General features: G+C 61.5%; 1 protein-coding gene across 5 annotated transcripts in view; it reads left to right on the top strand.

Annotated features, from left to right (window-relative positions):
• The first annotated feature begins 1,216 nt into the window (after positions 1-1,216).
• The window catches only part of ADGRG1 (adhesion G protein-coupled receptor G1), a 35,936-nt gene continuing 14,706 nt past the window's right edge, over positions 1,217-22,446 (top strand). For 3 of the 5 annotated variants that reach the window (XR_009448909.1, XM_059667947.1, XM_059667944.1), the window contains exon 1: positions 9,477-9,632. The gene's annotated coding sequence lies outside the window, so the exon portion shown is untranslated. Of the gene's footprint in view, positions 1,359-9,476; positions 9,633-19,812; positions 19,838-22,446 lie in introns of those variants that run through there. The other 2 variants (XM_059667945.1, XM_059667946.1) reach the window with 2 other exon arrangements.

Below are 22,446 nucleotides of genomic sequence, written 5' to 3'. Positions count from 1 at the left end.
GCATCACATGCCAGGGGCTGAGGGCAGATGGAGTGGGCAGGGGGTGGAGTGTGGGTGTCAGGAGTGGGGTCACTGGGGCACTGGGACTCCCCTGGTGTCCTTATCAGGGTGGGTGCATCTCGGGGGCCCGGGGGAAACTCCGGGGCATCAGGAGGCAGGCAGCCTTCCTGTCGGTCCCTTTTGCTCTCAGACACTGTCTGTCCTGGTGCCCCCTCACCCGTGCCAGCCTGTGGGGGTGGGGGACGCAGCCTCTTGCTGAGCAGAGCAGGCATGCATGCCCACAGGCAGAGCAGAGGTAGCATCAGCAGCTGAAAGTTTGCCAGGAGGAAGAGGGGTGAGGGGGGATGTGAACGGAGGTGCCGGGGCTGGCCAGGCAGGGCTGGGGCCAGTGGTCCAGGCGGAGGCTGGCAAGCATCTCCGTGGGCACCTCTGGGGGGTGGAGGGAAGGCCCTGCCTGGACCACTCCCCTCGGGACCCTCTGGGGACCTGGAGCAGCTGTCCTGTCCCTGCCCCCACCCTGTGCCTGTGCCTGCTGTGTGCCCTGCGGGACCTGGATGTTCTGAGAACAGACGCTGTGTCCCACCCCCACGCCCCTCTCCTCTGAACCCTGTGCCTCCTGCCTGCAGCACTCTGTGGGCTGTGGCCTTGTTTTTATTGCAGGCAGGTGAGTCTGGGCCCAGACTCCAGGTGGGGCCGGAGCTCAGGGCGCAGGCAGGAGGGAACTTGCAGAGCTGGTATTTACATATGGGGAGCGGCACCCCCCAACTGCCCTGAGGGTGCTTCTGAGGCTCAGAAACATTCAGTGACACCTCCCGACCTGCCACTCATCCTGGGGCCACTGATAGGCCCACAGCCCATGTGTCCATGAGTAGAGGTGCCAACGCCAAAAGCCCATGGAGGGTCCAGCCGGCGTGGCTCAGTGGTTGAGCATCGACCTCTGAACCAGGAGGTCACGGTTTAATTCCTGGTCAGGGCACATGCCCAGGTTGTGGGCTCGATCCCCAGTGTGGGGCGTGCAGGAGGCAGCTGATCATGATTCTCTCTCATCATTGATGTTTCTCTCTCTCTCTCCCTCTCCCTTCCTTCCTGAAACCAATAAATGTAGATTAAAAAAGAACAGCCCACGGAGGGCTGAGGGGATGGTGGGGTGCACCGCACCCAAGGGGCCAGGTGAGTCCTGCCTGGAAACCCAGGAGTGAGCCCGGGAGGCGGCAGCCCTGGCAGCGGGGCAGCCGGAAATGGTGCAAGATGGACAGGCGGGGCCTCCCGGTAGCCACCTGCCCGGACAAGCTCACACAGGAACAGTGAACCTGGGAGGAGCTGGAAGGGGAGGAGGCGGCTTCTGCTTAGACACAAAGGTAAGAAGCTGCTGGCCCTTTTGACCCTGACCTTCAGCTCCATGACCTGAAGGTGCGTCTGAGGCCTGGCCCTAAACCTGCTCAGGGTTCTGGGCTGATCTGGGGGCCCTGGCTCTCCTATCCCCTGAGTGGGAGCTGGGTGTGCTCACCTGGTGTCATTCTGGCCCAGGGAAGCTGGCAGGGTGGGGGGTGCGCTGCCAGTGCCCAGACCGGGGTGGGGGGTGGGGGGGGGGCTGCAGACGGTTGAGGGCCAGGGCGAGCTGTGCACCCTGACATGCATGCGGAGGCAGAGCCTGTGCCTGCTCTCGCCTCGGGTGCCCAGAGCCTGCCTCCTGCTGGGACTCAGGGTGAACCGGTTTGGGAGCAGGTTGGCTGGGGTTGTTTAACTTGTGACCAGGAGGAGGAAGGCGGCCTCCGCTGGTGAACTGGGTGGAAGGGGCAGGGGCCAGGCCTGGGTGGTGCCTGCCCGTCTGGCCAGCCCGGGGTCCTCCGGCCTCTCCACAGCCCCGTCCCCCTTAGCACAGCCCTTCCCGGCTTGGCTGCGAGAGGCCGGAGGGGGAAGGCAAATTGCTTTCCGGCTGGCCAGGCCGCTGCAATGAGACTCCCGAGGACGCACCAGGACGGGGAGCCCCCCTGGAGGCGAAGGCCCGTGCGGCTGCGGGACCCTGGGCCAGGCCTTGCCTTTCTGGGCGGCTTCCTCATCTACCACGAGAGAGGTGGGCAGGGGCAGTGTCTGAACACAGAGATGGAGCAGTGTCCCACCTCCCCCCCGCCCCCGCCCCCGCCCCGCTACCCCGCCTCCTGGCCCACCGCAGCCAGACAGAGGGCGGTGCTGGAGTCAGCGGCCTGGCGCCCAGCCCGCTCTGCCCCCGCAGTGTGGCTCCCTGGGGTGTATGGGCAGCAATATGGGCCCCCACGTTTCTGCTGTTAATGAGGCCACCCTGCTGTCAGCCTTCCTCCATTATGCCTCCGGAGCCAGCTGCGCCCCGGCACTCAGCGGGGAACCCCCGGGGCTCCCTGGCTGCCCACGCAGAGGCACACGCAGAAGGTGGTGCTCCCGGTGGCATGGGGGTGGGGGGGGGGCTGTCTCTCAGGGCGAGGCTGGGCGCTCTGGGGGTTTCCCCAAAGTCCACCCAACTCCAACTCTCATTCACCAACAAAGGAGTGGTGGCAGCCCTGGTTTTCATGGGAGGAAACTGAGGCAGCCTCTTTATGATCCCCCACATGATCCCCTGCAGCCACACCTTAGCACAGAGCTTTGCTGGGCACCACTTGGGGTGTGTGTGTGTGTGTGTGTGTGTGGCAGGAGGGGTGGGGCACGGCGGGAGGTCAAAGTCAAGATCCTGGGCCCTGCCGACCCCATGGCAGTCAAGTGAGATGGCACATTGTCACCTCAAGATGATGCAAAGGCTGCCATCTCTGCACGCAGAGGGCAGTGGATAACCCCCCTGGGCCTCACTTGCCGCCTCAGTGTGGGAGTGACAATGCCCCACTCCCTACCAAAGACACCTGGACCAAGGCTCGGGCATCTGAGCAGCCGCCCCCCCAAACCTCACAGGCCAGGGCCAGGAAGCTGCCGACAGGGCACAAGCGTGGTGGCACCGGTAGCAGCTGGCATGGCCGGTCTGGGACCTCCTGGCCGGGAGGGAGGCTCCTCTGGAGGAGTTAGAAGCCTCTTCCGCTTCTTGCACTGGGGGGTGTGCATTTTAAAGAAACCCCAGGCCCGGCTAGGGCGGCTCAGTGGTTGAACATTGACTTATGAACCAGGAGGTCACGGTTCGATTCCCAGTCAGGCACATGCCTGGGTTGCAGGCTCGATTCCCAGTGAGGGGCGTGCAGGAGGCAGCCGATCCATGATTCTCTCTCATCATCGATGTTTCTCTCTCTCTCTTCCTCTCCCTTCATCTCTGAAATCAATAAAAATATATATAAAAAAATAAAAGAAATCCCAGGATAGTGGCAATGCCCGTGCCTCCGCTTACACCTGCGGGGACAGTTCAGATCTGGACAGTTTGATACCTGTTTGCAGTCTGCACCATTTTAAGGGCTTTGGGGAAATGCCAGGAGGAGTCTAGGTAGGGGGAGGGGCAGTTTGGAGCCCCCCAGTCACGGGCCTCCCTCAGGCCTGAGCAGGGTGCCCTGGGGCCCCTTGGGAAGACCAGCCCTGCCCCACTCAGCTCCGATCTCCTGACATGACAGGTGGCCAGGGCTCACCTGAGGGACCCAGGCCTCTGGATGTGCGACCCTGCACCAGTTCCCACGGCAGGAGTGGCCCAGGCTGACGGGCACGGGAATGGGGAGAGGGCTTGTGGCCCCATCTTTGGCGGGTCCATCCTGGCCCTGGTCTCAGGGATCCGGAAGGCTGGGAGGCAGGAGTGTGGCCACAGTGACCTTCAGGCCTGTTCTGGCTGGATCCAACCCTCTTGCCAAGTGCATGTGGGAGCTGGGCTGAGGTCAGACATTCCGTCATGCCTAGGAAGAGGGGGTGGCCGCCCTGTCTACCTTCTATCTCGGGCAGCCGGGCACCCAGGCGTGCCCGCCTCCTGGGAAGGTCAGCAGGGGTGGCGCTGGGAGGCCCAGCCAGCCTGAACTCTCTCTAAGCACCTGTGTTCTGTGGTGCCCTCTCCAGCTGGACAGGAACTGGGTGACTGTGGCGGGTGAGATGTCTGTGTGCCGGGCTGTGTGGGCTGGGCCCAAGGTCACTTCTTGTTGGCAAGTGGTCAAGATGCCACTGGAGCCCAGCTACAGGGGATCACTGTGGCTCAGTGGTTGAGCGTTGACCTATGAACCAGCAGCTCACAGTTCGATTCCTGGTCAGGGCACATGCCCGGGTTGCAGGCTCTATCCCCAGAGGGGGGCATGTAGGAGGCAGCCGATCTGTGATGCTCTCTCATCATTGATGTTTCTCTCCCTCTCTCCCTCACCCTTCCTCTCTCTGAAATCGATAAAAAACACATTTAGGAAGAAAATTTAAAAAGATGCCACTGGAACCAGGAAGGGGGAAGAAACTGACTTAAAGTCAGATCCTGGCTCAAATCCTGTGTGACCTGGGACCGGCCCCCGTCCCTCTCTGAGCCTCAGCGGGTGGAGCGAGGCTTCCTTGACAAGGTGTGGGAAGGAAATACCAAGCCATGTGCCTTCCACACAGTCAGTGCTCAACAGGGACACAAGGGCACTGGGTCTGAACCTGCAGGGAGCGGGGAGAGAGGTCAGAGCTGGAGACAGGTGTGGACAGAGGAGCCCAGCGGCCGGGCCGGGAGTGACTGGCTCTCCCAAGCCCCAGTGCTTTTGAAATCTGAACCAGGTAATATGGGCGGGGTCCCTGCCTGGGCCCCACCCCAGCGGGAGCCAATGAGGGTGCGCCTGCCCTCGGAGCTCCAAATAAGGAATCAGAAAACAGGCTTGGACCTGGGCCTTGCGTTCCATCATCGGAGCTGCACGAACTTCTTGCACCCCAAGCCCGGGCTTGACTCTCTGTTAGACTTGCCCCATTTTAATGGCCAACGCTTCCCCCCCCCCCCGCTCCCCCCACATCTTGGATTCATCAGGCTCCCTGCTTCTTTTCCAGTTGGGGGATGAGCGGAGGGTGGGGGAGGCAGGCCCCGGGCACAGGGCACACAGCTCCCTTTGTGACTGTGGCTGAGTCACATGGGCAATGCCATCCCCCTGGGCCCTGGGGCGGGTGTGATGGGAGATGGCGTTATTGTGGGGCTGTGGCTGCCCCCACGCCTGTGGCCGGGAATCTTTCCCACGGGAATGAACGAATGGGAAGGTGGCTGGGAGCACTGGTTGAAAAGCCAGTGGTCTGTGTTCAAATGCTGACTCTGCTGATGATATGCTGTGAAGCCTTGGGAAGGTTCTCTCTCTGGGCCTCAGTTTCCACGTCTGTGAAATGGGACCGATGGTGACTGTTTTGTAGAAGAGATCCTGACGTGAAAGGGCTTGTAAGCTTGGAGTGCTGGGCTTGGGGGCTTTTGCGTTGACATTATGATAATCATCATGCCATTGGCTCAGTATTTGTTGAGCATCTACTATGTGCCGGGCATGGCACTCAATGGCTTACAAGGCCACTCTGCTCGCAAGGAGAGAACGTGGACTTGAGCTGCTCTTGTCCAATAAAAACTCACCTCCCAGCAGGCAGTGGTTGGCTGTGACCCTCCCACAGGGGGCACAGCTCCGCACTGTCTGCCAGGCTGGCTCACACCGCCCTGAACGGAGGCTCAGAGACAGAGGAGGGGAGTCCTCCACTTGCCCAAGCCTCGGGCACAGCGGGCACCGTGGATCTGTTTTCTCACCCTGGCCTGGGGCCCACACATGCTCTGAACTGTGAAACCCTCACAGACACATCAGGTGCTCACTCGTGCCTGGGCCGCGAGATTTATCAGATTTACGGACGTGGCCTTGTTTACTATTCCTGGTGGCGCTGCTACGGTCTGCAGTTGAGTCACCAGCTGGCAGAGCTGGGAGTGGAAGCCACTTGGCCTGAGTCCAGAGTTTGGGCTTCTATCCTCTCAGCGGCAGCGCGGCCCCCTCTCCTCCGTCCTTTAAAACGAAGGCCTTTCTGCCTGGCTGGCGTGGCTCAGTGGTTGGGTGTTGACCTAAGAACCAGGAGGTGGCGGTTTGAGTCCCGGTCAGGCCGTATGCCCGGGTTGCAGGCTCGATCCCCAGTGTGGGGTGTACAGGAGGCAGCCGATCCATGATTCTCTCTCATTGTATTTCTATCTCTCTCCCTCTCCATTTCTCTCTAAGATATATTATGTATATATCTTGTGAGCAGAGTGGCCTTGTAAACCATTGAGTGCCACACCCGGCACATAGTAGATGCTCAATAAAATCAAATGAAGGCCTTTCTGCACTCCCCACCCTGTCTCTGGCCACTGTCCCCTCCTCCAGTAATGCTCACGACCTTCTCAGGTCCTGGGGACCCCAGCCCTTCACCCTGAGCCCCAGCAATGTGTATCCAGCTGCCTGTTGAGAGGCTCCCCCACATGTCACAGGCGCACCCCCATTCCACTGAGCCCAAGGGCAGCCTCTTCTCTGCGCCCCATATTGAGCCCCCCATTATTCAGGGCGGTTTCTGGCATCGTTTCCTCTCACCTGCGTGTGGGAGGTGGGGTCCTCGCCCTGCTCTGGTTTTCTGGACCCCAGCGCCTCCCTCTGCTTCCATATTCTCCAGCGGCCGGCTGGACCCTCCACCATCCCAGCCCACCGTCGCTGGTGTCCAGACCAGGGCACCTCCTGCTCTACCCCATGCCGGGTCCCCTGCACACCTGGTTCAAATACACACTCTCACTCAGCAGGCCTGGGGCTCACCCGGGAGCCGGAGTTTCCAACAAGTTCTCAGGCCACGTTGAGGGTCTGCGGGCCACGTTTACGTGCTGATCACACCCCTCCCGACCAAAGACCTTCCCTGGTTTCCCAGTGCCTTGGATGAAACCCCATTCAGAGCAAACTCCACGCTTCCAACATCTCCCAGAATCTGCCCCTACTCCCCTAACCAGATCCCACCTCCTTCCAAGACGGGCTCCGTGTCCCAGTCCCCTCTCCACCTCTGCCGATGCTGTTCCCTCCACCTGGAATGCCCTTCCAGCTGGTCTCTGTTTACCAAAACCCCTCCTTCAAGACCCAGCTGGGGCTCTGGGGCCAACTGGCTTGGTTCAAACCCTGGCTCCATCCCTGAAAGGCCACACCCTCTCTGTGCCTGTCCCGCTTCTGTGAAGTGGGGACAGTGACTGTTGGGATACATATGAAGAACCTAGAAGGACCTGGCACCTAGTGGGTGCTCCCGGGCACACGCCAGCTGTGCGGCCTGGGCTGCGTCACCTGGTTTCTAACACACCAGTGGGACCCCGGCCACGGAGCTGGGAGGGTGAAATTAGGATGGCCCAGGTCAAGCGGTGCCTTACACAGTGAGCCCTACACAGCACCCTCCTACGTGAACCGCTTAGTAGGACTAGTGATGGGCAGCGTTGTGATTAATGATCATTTATGTGGATTCTGTCCTTTGACTCCCAGAGCCTTCTGGGAGTTCCATGGTGCCCATAACTGACTGGTGTCACCCCAATGTGAGTCATCCTTGGAGCTGGGGCCTGCTCCCCACCTTCGCCCTGCACATAGTAGGTCTCCGAGAAGCCCGATGGTGAAAGGGCAGCCAGAGCTTGGCAAGCCAACTCCTGCCCTGGCCAGGCTGCCTCGCAGGCCTTTCCTAGGTGGCAGCTGGCTCCAGGTCTCTGTGGCCCTGGCTTGGGCACCCAGAGAGCGGCACCTCCTGCTCTCCACCTGTGCCCAGCTGGCCAGCACCCTCTGGGGGTGTGGTTGGGTCCTTGCTGCCCTGCTGGCTGGATCGCAGGGAACAGCTGATGGTGCCCCACCTAGCCCGTGGCTCAGCCCTGAAGGACAGACCTGGGGGAAGCAGAGGCTTAGAGGGGGTGACTTGCTTGGGGACACGGCATGTAAGGGACTCCCCATCTCTTCCTGGATAACTTGCTTTTGCTCTCGGTTCCCGGCCCACACTGGGGGCTCTGGCCCTGATAATGAGGGCGTGCCCACTGCAGCCCTGGGAGGGAGGACAGGCCGAGTGCCCACTGCGCCTGCGCCTGCTACCAGGGCATCAGCCACAGTCTGGACAGCAGGGCTGATACCTGCCCAGGAGAGCACAGCTGTCTCCTGGAAGCTCTGGGTGGGGCCTCGCTGTACCCCCCACAGGCAGCTTGATGGCCGTGCTTCCTCCTGGCAGCAACCCCCGCCCCCCAGAGAAAGTCCCATTCACACTGCAGCAGGCGGCCTGAGCACCCCATGTGCCCAGATCTGGGGAGGCTGCACTTGGGAGTGAGCAGGAGCCAGACTGCTGGGCGGCCGTCCTAACTTCAGCACTTCCAGCGGCGTGGCTTAGGCAACTTCATTCCCTTCTCTGAGCTCCATTTCTGGTCCTGCGCTCTCCCTGCCTCATCACCACGTTCACAGCAGCTATGCCTTGAGGATTATCGGGTACCAGGCACTGGTCTGAGCGACACTCGCCCCTCACCGCTGTGCTCGCGATGGCAGCGCGGGAGGGAAAAGTCTGGAAGGTAGTAAATGGTCAGTAAGTGTAATCATCATTAGTGTCACTGTTGTGGCTATTTACCCCCATAATGCGAAGTCCTCACGGCACCTGTGACTTGGCAATCACTGACCCACGCGGTGGGACGAGGGACTGCAGGGAGCCCCACCCCTTGGGGTGGCCACCGCCATCCGAGGCCTCCCAGGACCTCAGCAGCCAGCGAGCTGCCAGCAGTGACCAGCAAGGGGGCGGGGCACCGGCCCATCCCCAGATCCCTGGCTGAGCCTTGGAACCACCAGGACCAGTGTTCTACTCGGCCTCAGTGTCCTCTCTGGCCTCGCAGATGGACTAAGGGGTGCCATCTCCAGAAGCCCCCGGCGTCTCAGAGCCCAGAACCTGCGTCTGGGATGTTGGCACTGTGTGTGCCTGGCGAGCACTGCGCTGGGTCCCTGTGCTGGGAGGACTGAGGCTCAGGGAGACTCAAGGTCAGGTGGCCAGTCGTGCATGGACTGGCTGGCTGCGTGCCAGGCGCTTGATCCCCCCCCCCCCCAACCCCGTGCCTTCCGCTCTGCTGGTCATTGGTCATTGCCGGCTCCTGTCGGCTGCCAAGGAGGCTGGACACTCCTTCAGGAAGGGGCAGTTGTGGCCTGGGCCTGGCGGGGGTGGGGGATGGGGGGGGCGCGGGCAGCATCAAAGTGCCCGTTGCCCTAGCAACCCTGGCCTCTGGGCACTTTGGGGAGAACAGCCCTGGGAAGCAGCGGATGGAGGGTGAGGAGGCAGCGCTATCCCTGGCTGGTGTCTGTCCCTGAAACCGGGCACCTGTCTGCCCGAACGAGGGGTGAGGCTGCGGTGCCCCCTTGCCCAGTGCTGAGTCACAGGCATCCCCTAGGGTCCCTGCCTCAGCTCCCAGCCCTGCCCCCTTCTCAGCCTCCCTCTGAGAAATCCATGACTCACTAATGGTCCGTCATCCCTAGCCCAGCTAGGGAGGAGGGAGGAGGGAGGAGGGAGGAGTCATCTGGAGGGGGCATCCCCCCACCAAACACCCAGCACTTCCCCAGGCTCCTCCTCCTCCACACTGGCTGCCTGCCCACCCTGCCCTGCAAGGAGGGGCCGGGAGCCACCACACACGCAGCAGCTCCCTCCGCAGCAGGACGCGGGCAGGTTAAGCCTCGGAGGTGAATCTTGAAAGGCTAGTCAGCTGCCTGACCCTACCCGGACCCCCGGCCTGGCACCAGGTACCAGATCAAGGAGGGAGGAGGGAGGGGGTGGATGGGGACTTGGGAGGTCTTGGTATCTGGGTGGGAGCCTAGAGGAGCATCGCTGTAGGGGGGTCTCTAGAGTTGGGGGTAGATGGACAGGGAGACGCCTGGGAAGGGGACGGGGCCTGAGGGGATGAAGCCTCTCAGAACCACTAGTCAGTCCTGTGTTAGCTGGGGAAACTGAGGCTCAGAGTGGCATATTCACTGGGCACGGGAGGCTGGGTCCGCTCCCTGGGCGGTGAGATGAGTTACTCCTGCCCCGGTGGCACAGAGGGGGAGCCGGGCTCTGAGCGGGCAGGTGGCTTATTGGCGGTTCCCTAAGGAGAGCGAGCCAGGGTCTAGGCTCGGGGAGAGGCTGCGGGGGGCTGGGCACCCGGCCCTCACTCAGGGCAGTGTCACCTGCGGCTGCCTGGGCTGGGTCCGGCCCCCAAGTGAGCTCGTCCTCACGGGCATCCTCGGGAGGAGGTGGTCTTGGCGTGGGAACTGGGCAGATAGATGAGGAAGCAGAGGCTGAGGGCTGGGAAGCGCACTGCCAGTTAAACCACCAGACCCCCGGCTCCCGCCTGCGGGGCACAGATAGGGCCTTCCCACCCACCCTCCCACCCACCAGCACAACCCTGTTCCATCTGGGGAAGCCGCTGGTTCCTGTCCTCCCGCCTCCCCACCAGCCTCCTTCCTGTGGTGCTGAGCTGGGGTCTCCCAGGGCCCCACAGGAGGGGGCATGGGGGGGCCATGACCCCAGGCAGGGCCCCTCTTGCCCCCGCCCCGCCCCCCGCCCCCGCCCCGCCCTCTGCTCCCACTTCCCCTCCCTGCCTGGAGCAGCCCTGGCCTGGGGGAGCCGGGTAGGGAGCAATAGTCTCTGTGCTCCAGAGGGCCAAGGGAGTTACACATACAAACATTTGTTGAGCACCTACTGTGTGCCAGGTACTCTGCTAGGGGTGGGGGACATGGCAGTGAACGGGATGAATAGGTGTCTTACAGTCATGGGCCAGCCCCAGGGGCCTGTGGGGACCCTGAGGGCAGAGGGTTGGTTCCTTGAGGTGGAGCCTGAGTGGGAAGTGCCATCCGTCCGTCTGTGAGAGCCGCTGCTGGCTGCTGAGTTGGATTGCAGAACTGAGGCCGGCAGAGGTGGGACTGGCTCCTGGGGCCAGACCTGACCTCGTTAGCCACAGGGACTCTGAGATATCTCTCTGGAGCTCAGTTCCTGCAGCTGCTAAATGGGCGTATGAGGTGACAATAGCTGCCCTGCACCCGTGGCTCCGAGGCTCCGAGGTGTCAGGTCATGAGGGACACCCCCCAGGCAGGGTCTGTGGGGGAGAGGCCCAGCCAGGCAGCCTGCACTCTCGCTGCCCTGGGCCACGGGGCAGGGGCCAGTCGCCTGGCTGGGACACCCACATCTTGTCAGGGACACGAATGAACAGGACAGTTGGGCTCTGAGGCTGAGTAGTGAGATAAGCTGGAGGGGGCGGAGGGAGCTGCTGCCTGGGAGCCTGGGGCTCAGTGGAGGACAGCGGAGGGAGGACGCTGGGCTGGGCTTGGGGACTGGTAAGGAGGGAGAGAGGGTTTAAGTGCGTGTGTGTGTGTGTGTGTGTGTGTGTGTGTGTGTAGGGGGGGGATTCCTGGCAGAGGAAACTGCATGGGGAAAGGTGTGGAAATAGTGAGGACCTGGGGGAATGGGGCAGGCGGTGGCACTGGAGACCTGGCACGGGGCATGTCCTGGTGGCTGGGCGCCAGGTGGGCAGCTCTGCTCTGCCCTGCGGGGGAGGGGATGGTGCGGGGACTTGCGCAGCTCTGCACACAGGGCCAGCTGCGGCCCAGCAGAACGGGGAGGGCAGGGTGTGTGGTGTGGGGCCACGGTGCGTGCTTGGGGGACAGTGTGTGGGTGGTGGGAGCTGTGCCCATTTCAGGGGTGTGGGTGGGCTCCCACATGGCACGGGCGAAGAGTCAGGGGCAGAGCGGGTGGGGGCGTGAGGGGAAGGTGACAATAGAGCCCCAAATCCAATACCACCCCCCTCCCCCAGAGCTTAGCAGGCTCTGCACCCCCAGCGCCAACGAGGGGCTCTGCGGACCCCTCCTTCTGACTCACAGCAGATGGGGGCATCACGTGAGCAAACCTGGCAGCTGGGGGGCCGGGACCCCTGGGGACAGGCAGATGGCAGGGGCGGAGGGGAGGGGAGCAGGGTTGGCACAAAGGGGCCTCTCACACAGGGTGGGTGGGGTGGGTGGGGCGGGTTCTGGCTGGCTCTGCCTCTGCAGTGCTGCCCTCCCCCATCCGTCTCGTGCCCCATCGGGAGCTCCTGAAGTTCTGGGGAGCTCTTTGGATTCTGGGGTCAGGCCTGGGCAGCTGGGCAGAGGGACCCCGGGTCGGGGAGGAGCGTGGCACATAGTTTCTGACCCCTGCTCGGTCCCAGCCTGCCCCGGCATCCCTCCGGCCCTCAGAGCCTGGTCGCCAGGGCTCAGTGCTCCGCACGCACCTTCCTTCCTACGCAGCAGGTGTTGGTGCGGAGCCACCTAGAGACGAGGACACTGAGGCACAGGAGGCTCACCTGTGGGTGACCCCTCGTGTTGGTGGCTCTAGAGTCTGGGCTCTTGTCCACTGAGCTCTCCTGGCCCCTCGGGGGGGAGGGGGCTCCTGGGCCAGGCCAGGTCTGTGCTGGGTGCCCTTGTCTCGAACCCCATCCCTGCTGCTGCCCACATCCTCCAGGACCCACAGGGAGAGCAAGGCCGCTTGTTGGGGAGAGCCTGGCTGTGTTCCTCTCTGGGTGTGTGCACTTGGGCGCCTGCCTCCGTTTCCTCACCTGGAAAGTATCTGCCTGGGAGCTGTTGTGAGGACGATGGGCTTGCTGTGGCCCGCATGGATGCTGGCCTCACCACGGTCTCCCCATGGGCAGGTGGGCGCACGGAGGCCCGGGAATCTTATAATAGCTCAGGGACTTTCCCTGGCCTCCCACCCAGGAGAGCTGGGGCCACCTGGGCTTCAGGAAGCCCCCCTTGGCCCCCGAGCCTGACTTGAGCTTTGGTGGGGAGGCCTGTGGGTGGGCACATGTTCCTGGGCTGACACGGCTCAGAGGGTTTGTGGTGAGTTTGGCAGCTCCCGGCAGAGATCAAAGCCGAGCCCCGGAGGAGCCGGCAGAGCGGGGCGGCCTCTGCATTAGAGGGAGCCGGCCCTGGGGTGGGGGCCTCACTGCCCGGAAGCCAGCCCAGCTCCAGTCCCTGAAAGGCTGCAGTTCGGCAGCTAATGGCTCCAAGCGGCTCCCCAGGCTCAGGGCCACTTAGCCGACCTCCGAGCGAGCAGCAGTGGGAGGCCAGCCGCCTCGGCCTTCTCTCCGTCCCTCCCCTCCTGTCCTCCCTGGGAAGCGCTGGCCTTACCGCTCTCGGCCCCCGGGGGTAAACGGGGCTCGCGGACCGCTGCCCACCCTCCCAGCCTCCTGGGCCTCCCTGTCCTTACCTGCACACAGGGCCGCCCCGGGCAGGGTTGTTGCTGGAATTTGGACGATAAATCACAGCACAGAGAGGACTTACTCAGCTGAAGGCTTTGTCTTTGAAGCTGGGGGTGGTTGAGTTAGAACTAAGTTCAAACCCTTGAAAAGTGACCTTGAGCCTGGCTGGCCTGGCTTAGTGGTTGAGTGTTGATCTATGAACCAGGAGGTCACAGTTCGATTCCTGGTCAGGGCACAAGCCCGGGTTGCGAGCTTGATCCCAGTGTGGGGCGTGCAGGAGGCAGCTGATCAATGATTCTCTCTCATCATTGATGTTTCTCTCTCTCTCTCCCTCTCCTTTCCTCTCTGAAATCAATAATACATACATATGTATATGTGTATATATGTGTATATGTGTGTGTGTGTGTGTGTGTATATATATATATATGAAAAGTGACCTTGAGCAAGTGCCTTAAAATCCCTCAGGCTGTGCAATGGGGGTGGAGAGACCTGAACTCCACTAGGATTAGCTGTGACAGCCACATGCTGTAGGGACTCCGGGCAGAAGAGCCTTCCCCCACGTCCCAGACCTCGGCTCCTCCGTCGCCCAGCTCAGCTGTTCCCTGGGAGAGGCTGCACCAGGCGGGGCGAGCTTGGTGCGGCTTGGTTCTGTCCCAGCTCCATCCGCTGTGTGAACTTGGACAGGTGTCCTCGCCTCTCTGTGCCTCGTTTTCCTCCTCTTTGAAATGAGGATGGTAAGGGCACCGTGAGAGGGTTTCGTGAGCCATAAAGTCCTGGGTGCTGAGGATGGTGCCTGGCACACCACAGCGACGCTGTCACTGCCACCGCCCGGGCCAGCCCAGCTCTCTGTTAGGAGCAGCGGTGAGTGCACCGGGGAGCCATGGCCTGTCATTCCATGCCGTCACTGGAAAGGCACCAGGAACCCGTGGCCCTGAGTGCTCTCACCCATTGAGGTCTCGATCGGCCTTATGGCTCCAGGCTGTTGGCCAGCACTGGGACTCTCTCCTGCTGCCTGAGCCCCAAGGCCTGACCGGCTTGGCCACTGTCCTGGCCTGCAGGGGAGGCGTGAGTTCAAGTGGGGCCGGTTTCCTGGGGCTGTGTCCGCTGGGCTGAGTTCCCGTGGCCCCCGGGAGCTGCGCTGGGTGGCTGACCCCTCTGGCTCCCTGGCCAAGTCTGGCCCTCAGGGTGTGGCTGCGTCTTGTGTCTCTGACCCTGTGTCGGGGGACAACTGCCCAGACCCACCTGCCTTGTGGGTGACAAATGCACGGGGTGAACCCCAGGGGCCGGCTGGGGCAGTGAGTCACTCCTGGCCCCGCGCCCTCTGCCCGCTGCTTCTCTGGCTGTGTCACCATCAGGGCCTGTGTCAGACCCCTGGGGCAACTCATGACCCAGCCCCCTCCGCCTGGGGCATCCGCCTCCATGACCAACAAAGACACTCATTCAGTCCCCGGTGCTGTTAGGCCTCAGAGATTTAAATTTTTACCCTCCTGACACAGATGGGGAAGCAGGTTCCGGGTCCCTGGGCCAGTCGGAGGGTCCGGGGGCCTAAACCCGGGTCTCCTGCCCCCCAGCCTGGACCTTCTCCCCACGACACCACCCGTGGAATTCTCCATCGAGGCAGTGAGTTCCGTGATGCTCTCTCATCCCTGCAGGTGTTACATGTGGCAGGGAAGTTGTAGAGGGAACTTGGGCACATGCGGGACTCTTCATGGCCCTCAGGGAAAGGCACCCACTCCCACATTCGTCCCGGGGATTACGTCCCTGGCAGTGCCCCGGCCACTCTCGCTGCATCGGCCAGTGTTTGTGGGTGGGTGGCGAAACCCTCCGTGGCCTTGCCTGTCACCGTGCCGGACTTCCCCATGAGTGCCCCTGATGCCAGCTCCCGGGGCTCCTACCAGCCTGCTCATGGCTCAGAGAGCTGGATGGGAAGCCCAGAGGGAGTCAGGGCCTCAGGGGCGTGGACCGCAGTGAGGCTGGAGGGTGTGAGGGAGGTGTGGGAAAGGTGGGCCACCCACCTCCTAAACCGTCAGGGAGCTGATGCGGCCCCTCGCTCTCCCTATCCAAGGGGCCTGCACCTGGGCAGGGGCGTCTCTAACCTCGAGGGACTCCCCCCTCCACCCACCTGCACGTGACCTTGCCTTGGAGAGCGGTGGCAGTGGGCGGGGCCGGAAGGAATCCTCTTGTGGTTTTCTCAAAGCTGTACTTATCCTTTGTCCCCCGTGACCGCGCCTGCCGCACCCGCCTGGGCTCTGCCACCTGCGAGCACATCCCAAACCAACGGGCAGTGTCTGCTCTCCAGCTTCCGGCTGGGAGCAGAGCACGCCCAGGTCCTGGTGCCTGGACTGGGGAGGGGGAGCTGGGCCCAGGTGCAGCCCCCATGGCCAGGACCAGGGGCAGGGGTGGCATTGCTCCCTCTGGAGACCCTGCTGCTGGTGCCAGCATGCCTGGGAGCCCCGCCTTTGCTCCCCAACCTGTTTGGGGAGCCAGAGGGGCAGCTGCAGTCACTGCTGTCCAGGCAGCATGGGACCATAGGGGGAGGGGACCGGCCCCTATTCGTGGGCCTCTTGGTCCTGCATGCCCGCCTCCCCGAGGATAGGAAGGTTGGCATGCTGGAGCTGGCGAATGCCCAGAGGGTGGGTGGCACATGGAGGAGGGAGTAGATTGGGTCTCTAGCTTGTTACGTTGGCAGTCTTGCTGCCCTGAGCCGGTTCTGTGACTTCTGAAACGAGAGCCTCCTATTTTGGCCCCCACCTCCGCCCTGGTCGGCCGTGTTGTGGTTGTTAAGCGAGGATCGTTCATCTCTTTGGCAGAGACGTGGCTCTGGGCAGCAAGGAGCTAGGAGCTACTGTAAGTACTTTTATTTTTTATTATTTAATTTTTATTTATTTATTTATTTTTTTTACTGATTTCAGAGAGAGGAAGGGAGAGACAGAGAGAGATAGAAACATCAGTGATGGGAGAGAATCATGGATCGGCTGCCTCCTGCACACCCCACACTGGGGGTCGAGCCCCCAACCTGGGCATGTGCCCTGACAGGGAATTGAACCGTGAGCTCCTGGTTCATAGATCGACGCTCAACCCCTGAGCCATGCCAGCCTGGCTATTGAGGTATTTTTGTTATTACAAGAGCCTAGTGACTGGGGGTGGGACCTCGATGCTGTGCCTCGGTTTCTCTGTGTTGCTGCGGTTCACGAGCAGAAGTGTGTGTAAAAGGCCAGGGGTGGCCGAAACCGGTTTGGCTCAGTGGATAGAGCGTCGGCCTGCGGACTGAAAGGTCCCAGGTTCAATTCCAGTCAAGGGCACGTACCTGGGTTGCGGGCACATCCCCAATAGGAGATGTGCAGGAGGCGGCTGATCGATGTTTCTCTCTCATCGATGTTTCTAACTCTCTCTATCTCTCTCCCTTCCTCTCTGTAAAAAATCAATAAAATATATTAAAAAAAAAAAAAAAGGCCAGGGGTGCCCATGTGTGCCCTCCCTGGCTCCCCTGAGCCGCAGCCCCTCCAGCCCCTTTAAGCACAGGGGCTCTGGAGCCCACGGCGACTGCCTCCCGGCCCAGCAGGCCCTGGAATCTTTTCCAGGACAAGGTTCTACCGAGAACAGCAGCTCCTTTCTTTGCTTTCTTTTCCGCTTCCTCCCGGGGCCAAAAATAGTGCGTGAATGGGTCCCAGCTCTGGGCCAGCAGCAAGACAATAGCTGCCTCCTGACCCAGGCAGGCCTCCTGGCTCTGGGCCATGGGGTGGGGGTGGGGGGGCAAGGTACAGGGGAGGGGTGTGTGTGGCCGCTCCGGCCTCATGGCCCCAAGCCCCTGCTGCCTTTCCCATGACCTCTGCCAGAAATCATCCCCATCCCCTCCGTTCCCTTGGGGCTCAATGGCCAAGGGGTTTTCCCGCTGGCGCTGGGAGGGTGGTTGGAGGTGCTTGGCTGAAATCGGGGCCCTTAGCCCCCTGAGTACCCCTCCCTGTCTCCTGAGCCAGCTGTTGGTCTGGCGCCCAAGGCCTCGGTGGAGACAGCCCCCGTTCTCTTCTGTGCCCCGTCTGGCACAAGCGGGCCACCCCGTGGCTCTGATTTTCTTTTCCTTTTGACTCAGTGGGACTTTCTAGAGGTCAAAGGGATGTGCCCTCTGGGGAGGAAGTGAGCTCCCTGTCACAAAGGTGATCAAATAAAGTTGGCACGTCCCTGGATTAGTCAAGCCTCAGATGGACATTGGGTCTTCATGTCTTCGTGTCTCCGGGGAGATCATGGCTTGAATTCCATACCCCTCTCTTACTGGCTAGGTGGCCTTGAGCGAGTCAGAGCACTCCCTGAGCCTCTGTTTCCCCATCTGTAAGATGGGTTCGGCAGGGCTGACTTTTGCCGAGTGGTGGAAATGGACCTCCAACGTGCTCAGTGTAGTGCCTGCCACACAGATGGAGTTTCAGAAGCGTGGCCTCTGTTCTCCTTCCTCCCAGGACTGGTATTTACTCTGGGACACAGAGAGGAGGGTCTGACCCCCTCTTGGCTCCCAGGGAGCTCAGGGGGAAAAAAGCAAGGAGAATCCCTAGCCCCAGAGGTCTCTCAGAAGGAAGGTTCCTGCTGGGCTGTGGCAATCTGGGAAGGCTTCCTGGAGGAAGTGGCTCCGTAAGAAGCTTCCGGAAAAGGATGGTACACATTGTACACTATGGCAGCCCATGGTGAGGTTTAGAGAAGTGTCCAGCCTGGGTTGAGGTCAAGGCCACAGACTGGAGCTTCCACAGCCAAATGCAGCTGACAGGAGGCATTCTTGGTCACAGGGTTAGCGCCCCACTGGGTTCTAAAAAGATTTGGGTTTGAAGTGAATGTTGACAAACTTAGGCAAGTGTTCTCCATAACCTGCTTTCTTAAACCCTGCCCTTCCTCCCGCCGGCTCCCAGCCTGGCCTGGCCAGCGTCTGAGTGAGTTGGGGTAAGAGACAAGTTAGGGGGCCCGCGCCATGTTGGGTCGGAGCCGGGCAGTGACGTAGTTGCTGAAGCTGCCAACGGTTGCCAGGGAACGGTTGCCAGGGGCTGCTGTCACCTGCGCCCCTTCTCCCGCGCTGGCTGGCGGGCTGGCGGCTCGCAGCCTGGCTTCCCATGCTACCCCCTTTGTTTGAAGCTCCATGAGGGTGAGGGGCAGGGGCTGCGTCTCCTCTGGCCTCTTGGACGAGAAGCTGGCCCAGCACCCCAGCGGCTGTGCCTGCCAACGAGGTGAGCCCTTGGCTCACTCCAAGCTCTTTCCGTATTTACAGTCCACTTGATTCCCGGGAGGAGTCCAGGTAGGATTCTTCCTGCAACCTCCTCCCTCTCCCCTCCTCCCTCCTCCCTCTCACTCTGGGTCCTGCTCCCCTCTCTTTCCCCAAACCACTTCCCACCCCCTCTTTCCTTTCCCTTCTTCACCCCTCCCCTCCCTTCTTTCTCCTCTCCCTTCTCTTCCTTACACCCCTCCATTACCCTCCCTTCCCCCTTCCCTTCCCCTCTCCCCCTCTTTCGCTTTTTTCCTCCATTCCCCCTTCCCTCCTCCCTCTTCTCCCCAACACTGATAGTGTAGCTGGTGGGTGGGGTGGGGGTGGGGCTGGGATGGCATAAGGGCCCGGGGGTGGGGGGGAAATCATACAAGTTACTGTAAGGGGACTCGGTGTATTTAACACCCCCCAGAACAGGGAGGAAGTGGTTCGGGGTGAGATCTTCACAACTGCACCCCTCCCCTCAGTCACACTCCAGCTGAAATTATTTTCCATCCCTGGTCGCAGCCCAGGGTCGAAGCCAAGCCTCAGGGGGTTGAGGCCTGCAGAGGGCAGAGCATAGGGGCAGAGCTGGGACAGGTCACCTGGGGGTTCTGACACCCCCAGCACCAGGGCCCTGGGAGCTATTAAACTAACCCCAACGAAACACATTTTTTGTGTGTCATCTTTTACTGTGAAATTCACAGCCTCTTTTATTGCGAATTTCAAAGAGAAGCTTTTTACAGCCAGGTAAGACCCAGGGGAAATGGGCAGCAAAATCAAGGGCATGAGTCCTAAGTGGGGAGTGGGCCCTGAGGTTGAGCACAGCTCTGCCTCTTGCTAGCTGTGTGATCTCCAGCTGGGGCCTCAGTTTCCTCATCTATTAAATGGGTATAATGGCACTTGTCTCATAAGGGCTCAGGGAGGGTTAAATGTGTTCGCTGTGTAGAGAGCTTAGAACCGAGTCTTGCATTTTCCAAGGGCTGAATGAATGCTAGCTGTGTCGCTGGAGGTAGTGAGCACCCTGCCCATGGGGTATGCAAACAATCTGGACCTGGTGAGGCTGTGCTGTGTGCTCCGTGAGCTGGATGGGATCTTGGTCTGCGCTTCCCTGGAGGGGGGCTCCGGGCACAGTGTCCAGGACGTGGGACTTGAGCCCGAGCCTGGCCCAGGCCCCCAGGCCTCGTGGGGGAGGACGCCTGACTGGGCGTCCTGTCTGCCCCTGAGCCAGGGGCCAGGGACCTGGAGGAGGAGAAAAGAAAGGGAGGGCTGGTGGTGACCTTGGGAACACCCAGGGTCCTGTGCTTCAAGGACAGGTGCTCTGTGGAGCTCAGGGCCACTGAACAGCAGCCTCGGGGTGGGGGGCGGGGGGGGGGCGTCACTGGCCTTGGGTGCGGTGGGAGCACAGATGGGGAAGGGGAACTGAGCCAGACAGCTGAGGTCCGACTGTGGTTCCCCAGAGGAGCCTGGCCAGGAGGGAGGAGGAGGCCGCCCAGCACCATCGCCCTGGCTGCCAGCTGGAGGTGAGGCCTTCCTTCTCCGTAAGCTCCAGAGGCGCTGGCCGCTGAGAAGGCAGGCGGGGGCCCGGGATCGCACCTACTAACTCGCCAGAGGAGGCCCCGGAGGCCCCAGCAGGGACTGACTGCCCCGAAGGTCCAGGGACAGGTAGCCGCAGAGCTGGCTCCGGACCTGGCGTGGCTCGCTCTTGCCACCCTGCCTGGGAGTGGGCGTTCCTGGCCAGGTGCTGACCGGTGCGTGCCCTGGGGTTTATGGAGTCCGGCCGCAGCGGCTCCTTGGGGGGAGGGCTGGGGGGACTTGGCTGTGGACTGAGCTGGCCTAGAGCATGGAGCTGACCCTGCACTGCTCATGAAGGAATCTGGTCCCCAGCCCCACACCAGGCTCGGCCGGATCGGGGACCCTCTCAATTCCTCCTCCTCCCTTAGGATCTAGGTCTCCTTAATCCTCCATAAAATTCTCAGCGGCTTTGATTCTCACTCCCCAAAGTTCTTGCATCCTCATGTTCTCTTTCTTTTTCTCTCTCTTTCCCTCCCTCCCTCCCTCCCTGTCCATTCCACACTCTAAGTGTCTCAGCTGCTTGAGGTAAGGCGAGGGCCCAGCTGGCTGTGGTTGACTCTAATGGAAGAGCCAACCCGGGGACAGGGCTGGCAGTGCCCTTTCTCCAGGAGCTGGCGATGCCGGCCGGAGGGAGGTGGGATGGGGCGAGTGTACCCCAGGCTCTCCGGGGACCTCTTGCCTGGAAGTGTCAAGGATAATGATGAGCGGCCCTGGGGACCATCACCGCCTACAGGGCTCCTGCAGCCCATCTTGTGCCGGCTAATGGCCTTGGGGGCCGCTCAGAGGGGAGCGGGCACTGGAGGCCGGGATCGGGGTGTGTGTGTGTATACCGGCTTCCTATCCGTGTGGTGGCAAGGTTTCTGAGAGCTTCTTTTCATGTGGATAATGGTTATCCATGCAAAAGGGAAAAAAAAAAAAAGGATGGTAACATTGAGCTGGGAAACCAAGGCCCACCAAGCTCCGTGGATTTCCTTCCTGCGGGACTTACCAGAACCTTCCGTGTGCTAACAGTCAAGACCAGGTAGGGCCTGCATCCCTTCTCTAACTTGGGAAGTAATCCTTCTGAGGAAGTGCTCTGAGGGTAAACTCAGGGAACAGTCCCAGAGGAGGGAAGGGACTCCGGGGACCACCGTGGCGGCAAGCGCGGCTTTCAAGGTGGGATGGACTGGAGTCCTGGTGGCTCGTTACTGGCTGTGAGATCTGGGGCATCGCTCAGCCTCTTTGGACCTCAGTTTCCTTCTCTGTGAAGCAGGGGCAGAGTAGCATGTGCTGCACAGCGTTGGTGAGGGTTGAATGAGAAGCTGTGGACACGCTTTGCCCAGCACCAGCACGATTTGAGCACCAACCCAGAGGGAGCTGCCCTCCCCCTCCCCTTGCGGGGCTCCAGGGTCCTTGTCACTGTGCCAGGGAGACCCCTATTCACTCCCATCACCACCCAGTGCTGTTGTTGTTTTTTTATCCTCATCCAAGGAGTGAGGATATTTTTTCCATTGAGTTTTAGAGAGGGTAGAAGGGAGGGGTGAGGGGGGGCGGGGAGAGAGAGAAAGAGAAACATCGATGTGAAAGACACACCGATTGGCTGCCTCCTGCATGCACCCCGACTGGGGGCAGCGATCAGACTCGCCACCCATGTACGCGCCCTTGGCCAGGATTAGAGGGCTGGCGCTCTAACCACTGAGCACACTGGCCAGGGCACCACCTGGTGTCCTGCCCAGCACCGTGTGGCTGGAGTACGGAGGTTGTCAAGATGGGGATGTGGAGGCCGGAGGCTCAGGGCGTGGGGACCTGCACAGACGTGTCTTGAGGCCGGTATCCCCCCGTGCAAAGGCTCAGAGGTGGGAACCCGCAAACCCAGCTCCTCTCCGGGTGGGTGACTATGTTGGCCCCTCTGGGGTTTTAAGCAAATGCTGCGGTTCCGATAGAGCAGCTGCAGGGGGCAGCCGGCTCCTGGGAGAACTCAGAGTCTCCAACTGGCAGGGGCGCCCCCCTCCTCCCCCTCCTCCCACAGGGCCGGGCCCGCTGGACTTGGCCGGGCAGGGCGGCCGCGAGGAGGTGGCTGCAGGCACGCGAGGCTCGCCCTGGGCCATGTGTGTGCCAGCCTTTGGCCTCCGCCTGTCTCCGGAAAAGGCTGCTCGCTTCATTTCTCTTCTCCTCTGCTGTAGACAGATTCCTAAAACCTGAAGTCACTGAGCTTCCCCAGCAATGCCAGGTCACCCTTCCTGGCGGGAGGCCCTGTGTGGTCACCCAGCTTGGGCCTCGGTCCCCACACTTGCAAGCGGGAACAGAGGGAGGAGAGAGAGAGGCTGGGTGTCTGCGAGCCGTGCTCCCAGGAGCCCTGGGCTTGGAGGGGTGGGCGCTAGGCTGGGAGTGGGGTGTGGCCCTGGGTCCCACCAGGGTGAGGGGGCACCTCCTTTGACACGCTGGGTACAGGTGTTTCTAGGCAAGGCTGACTTACCAAATAGTTTGTAAACCGCTGGGGGAGGGTCCTCTCAGCCCCCCACCCATCCCCCCCAGGAAGCACCTGCAAGGGGTCCCCCCTGTTCTGCCCTAACTGCCG

Source organism: Myotis daubentonii, chromosome 15 (assembly GCF_963259705.1).
Source record: "Myotis daubentonii chromosome 15, mMyoDau2.1, whole genome shotgun sequence".
Classification (NCBI taxonomy): Eukaryota; Metazoa; Chordata; class Mammalia; order Chiroptera; family Vespertilionidae; genus Myotis; species Myotis daubentonii.
This window is presented reverse-complemented; position numbering and strand designations above follow the sequence as displayed.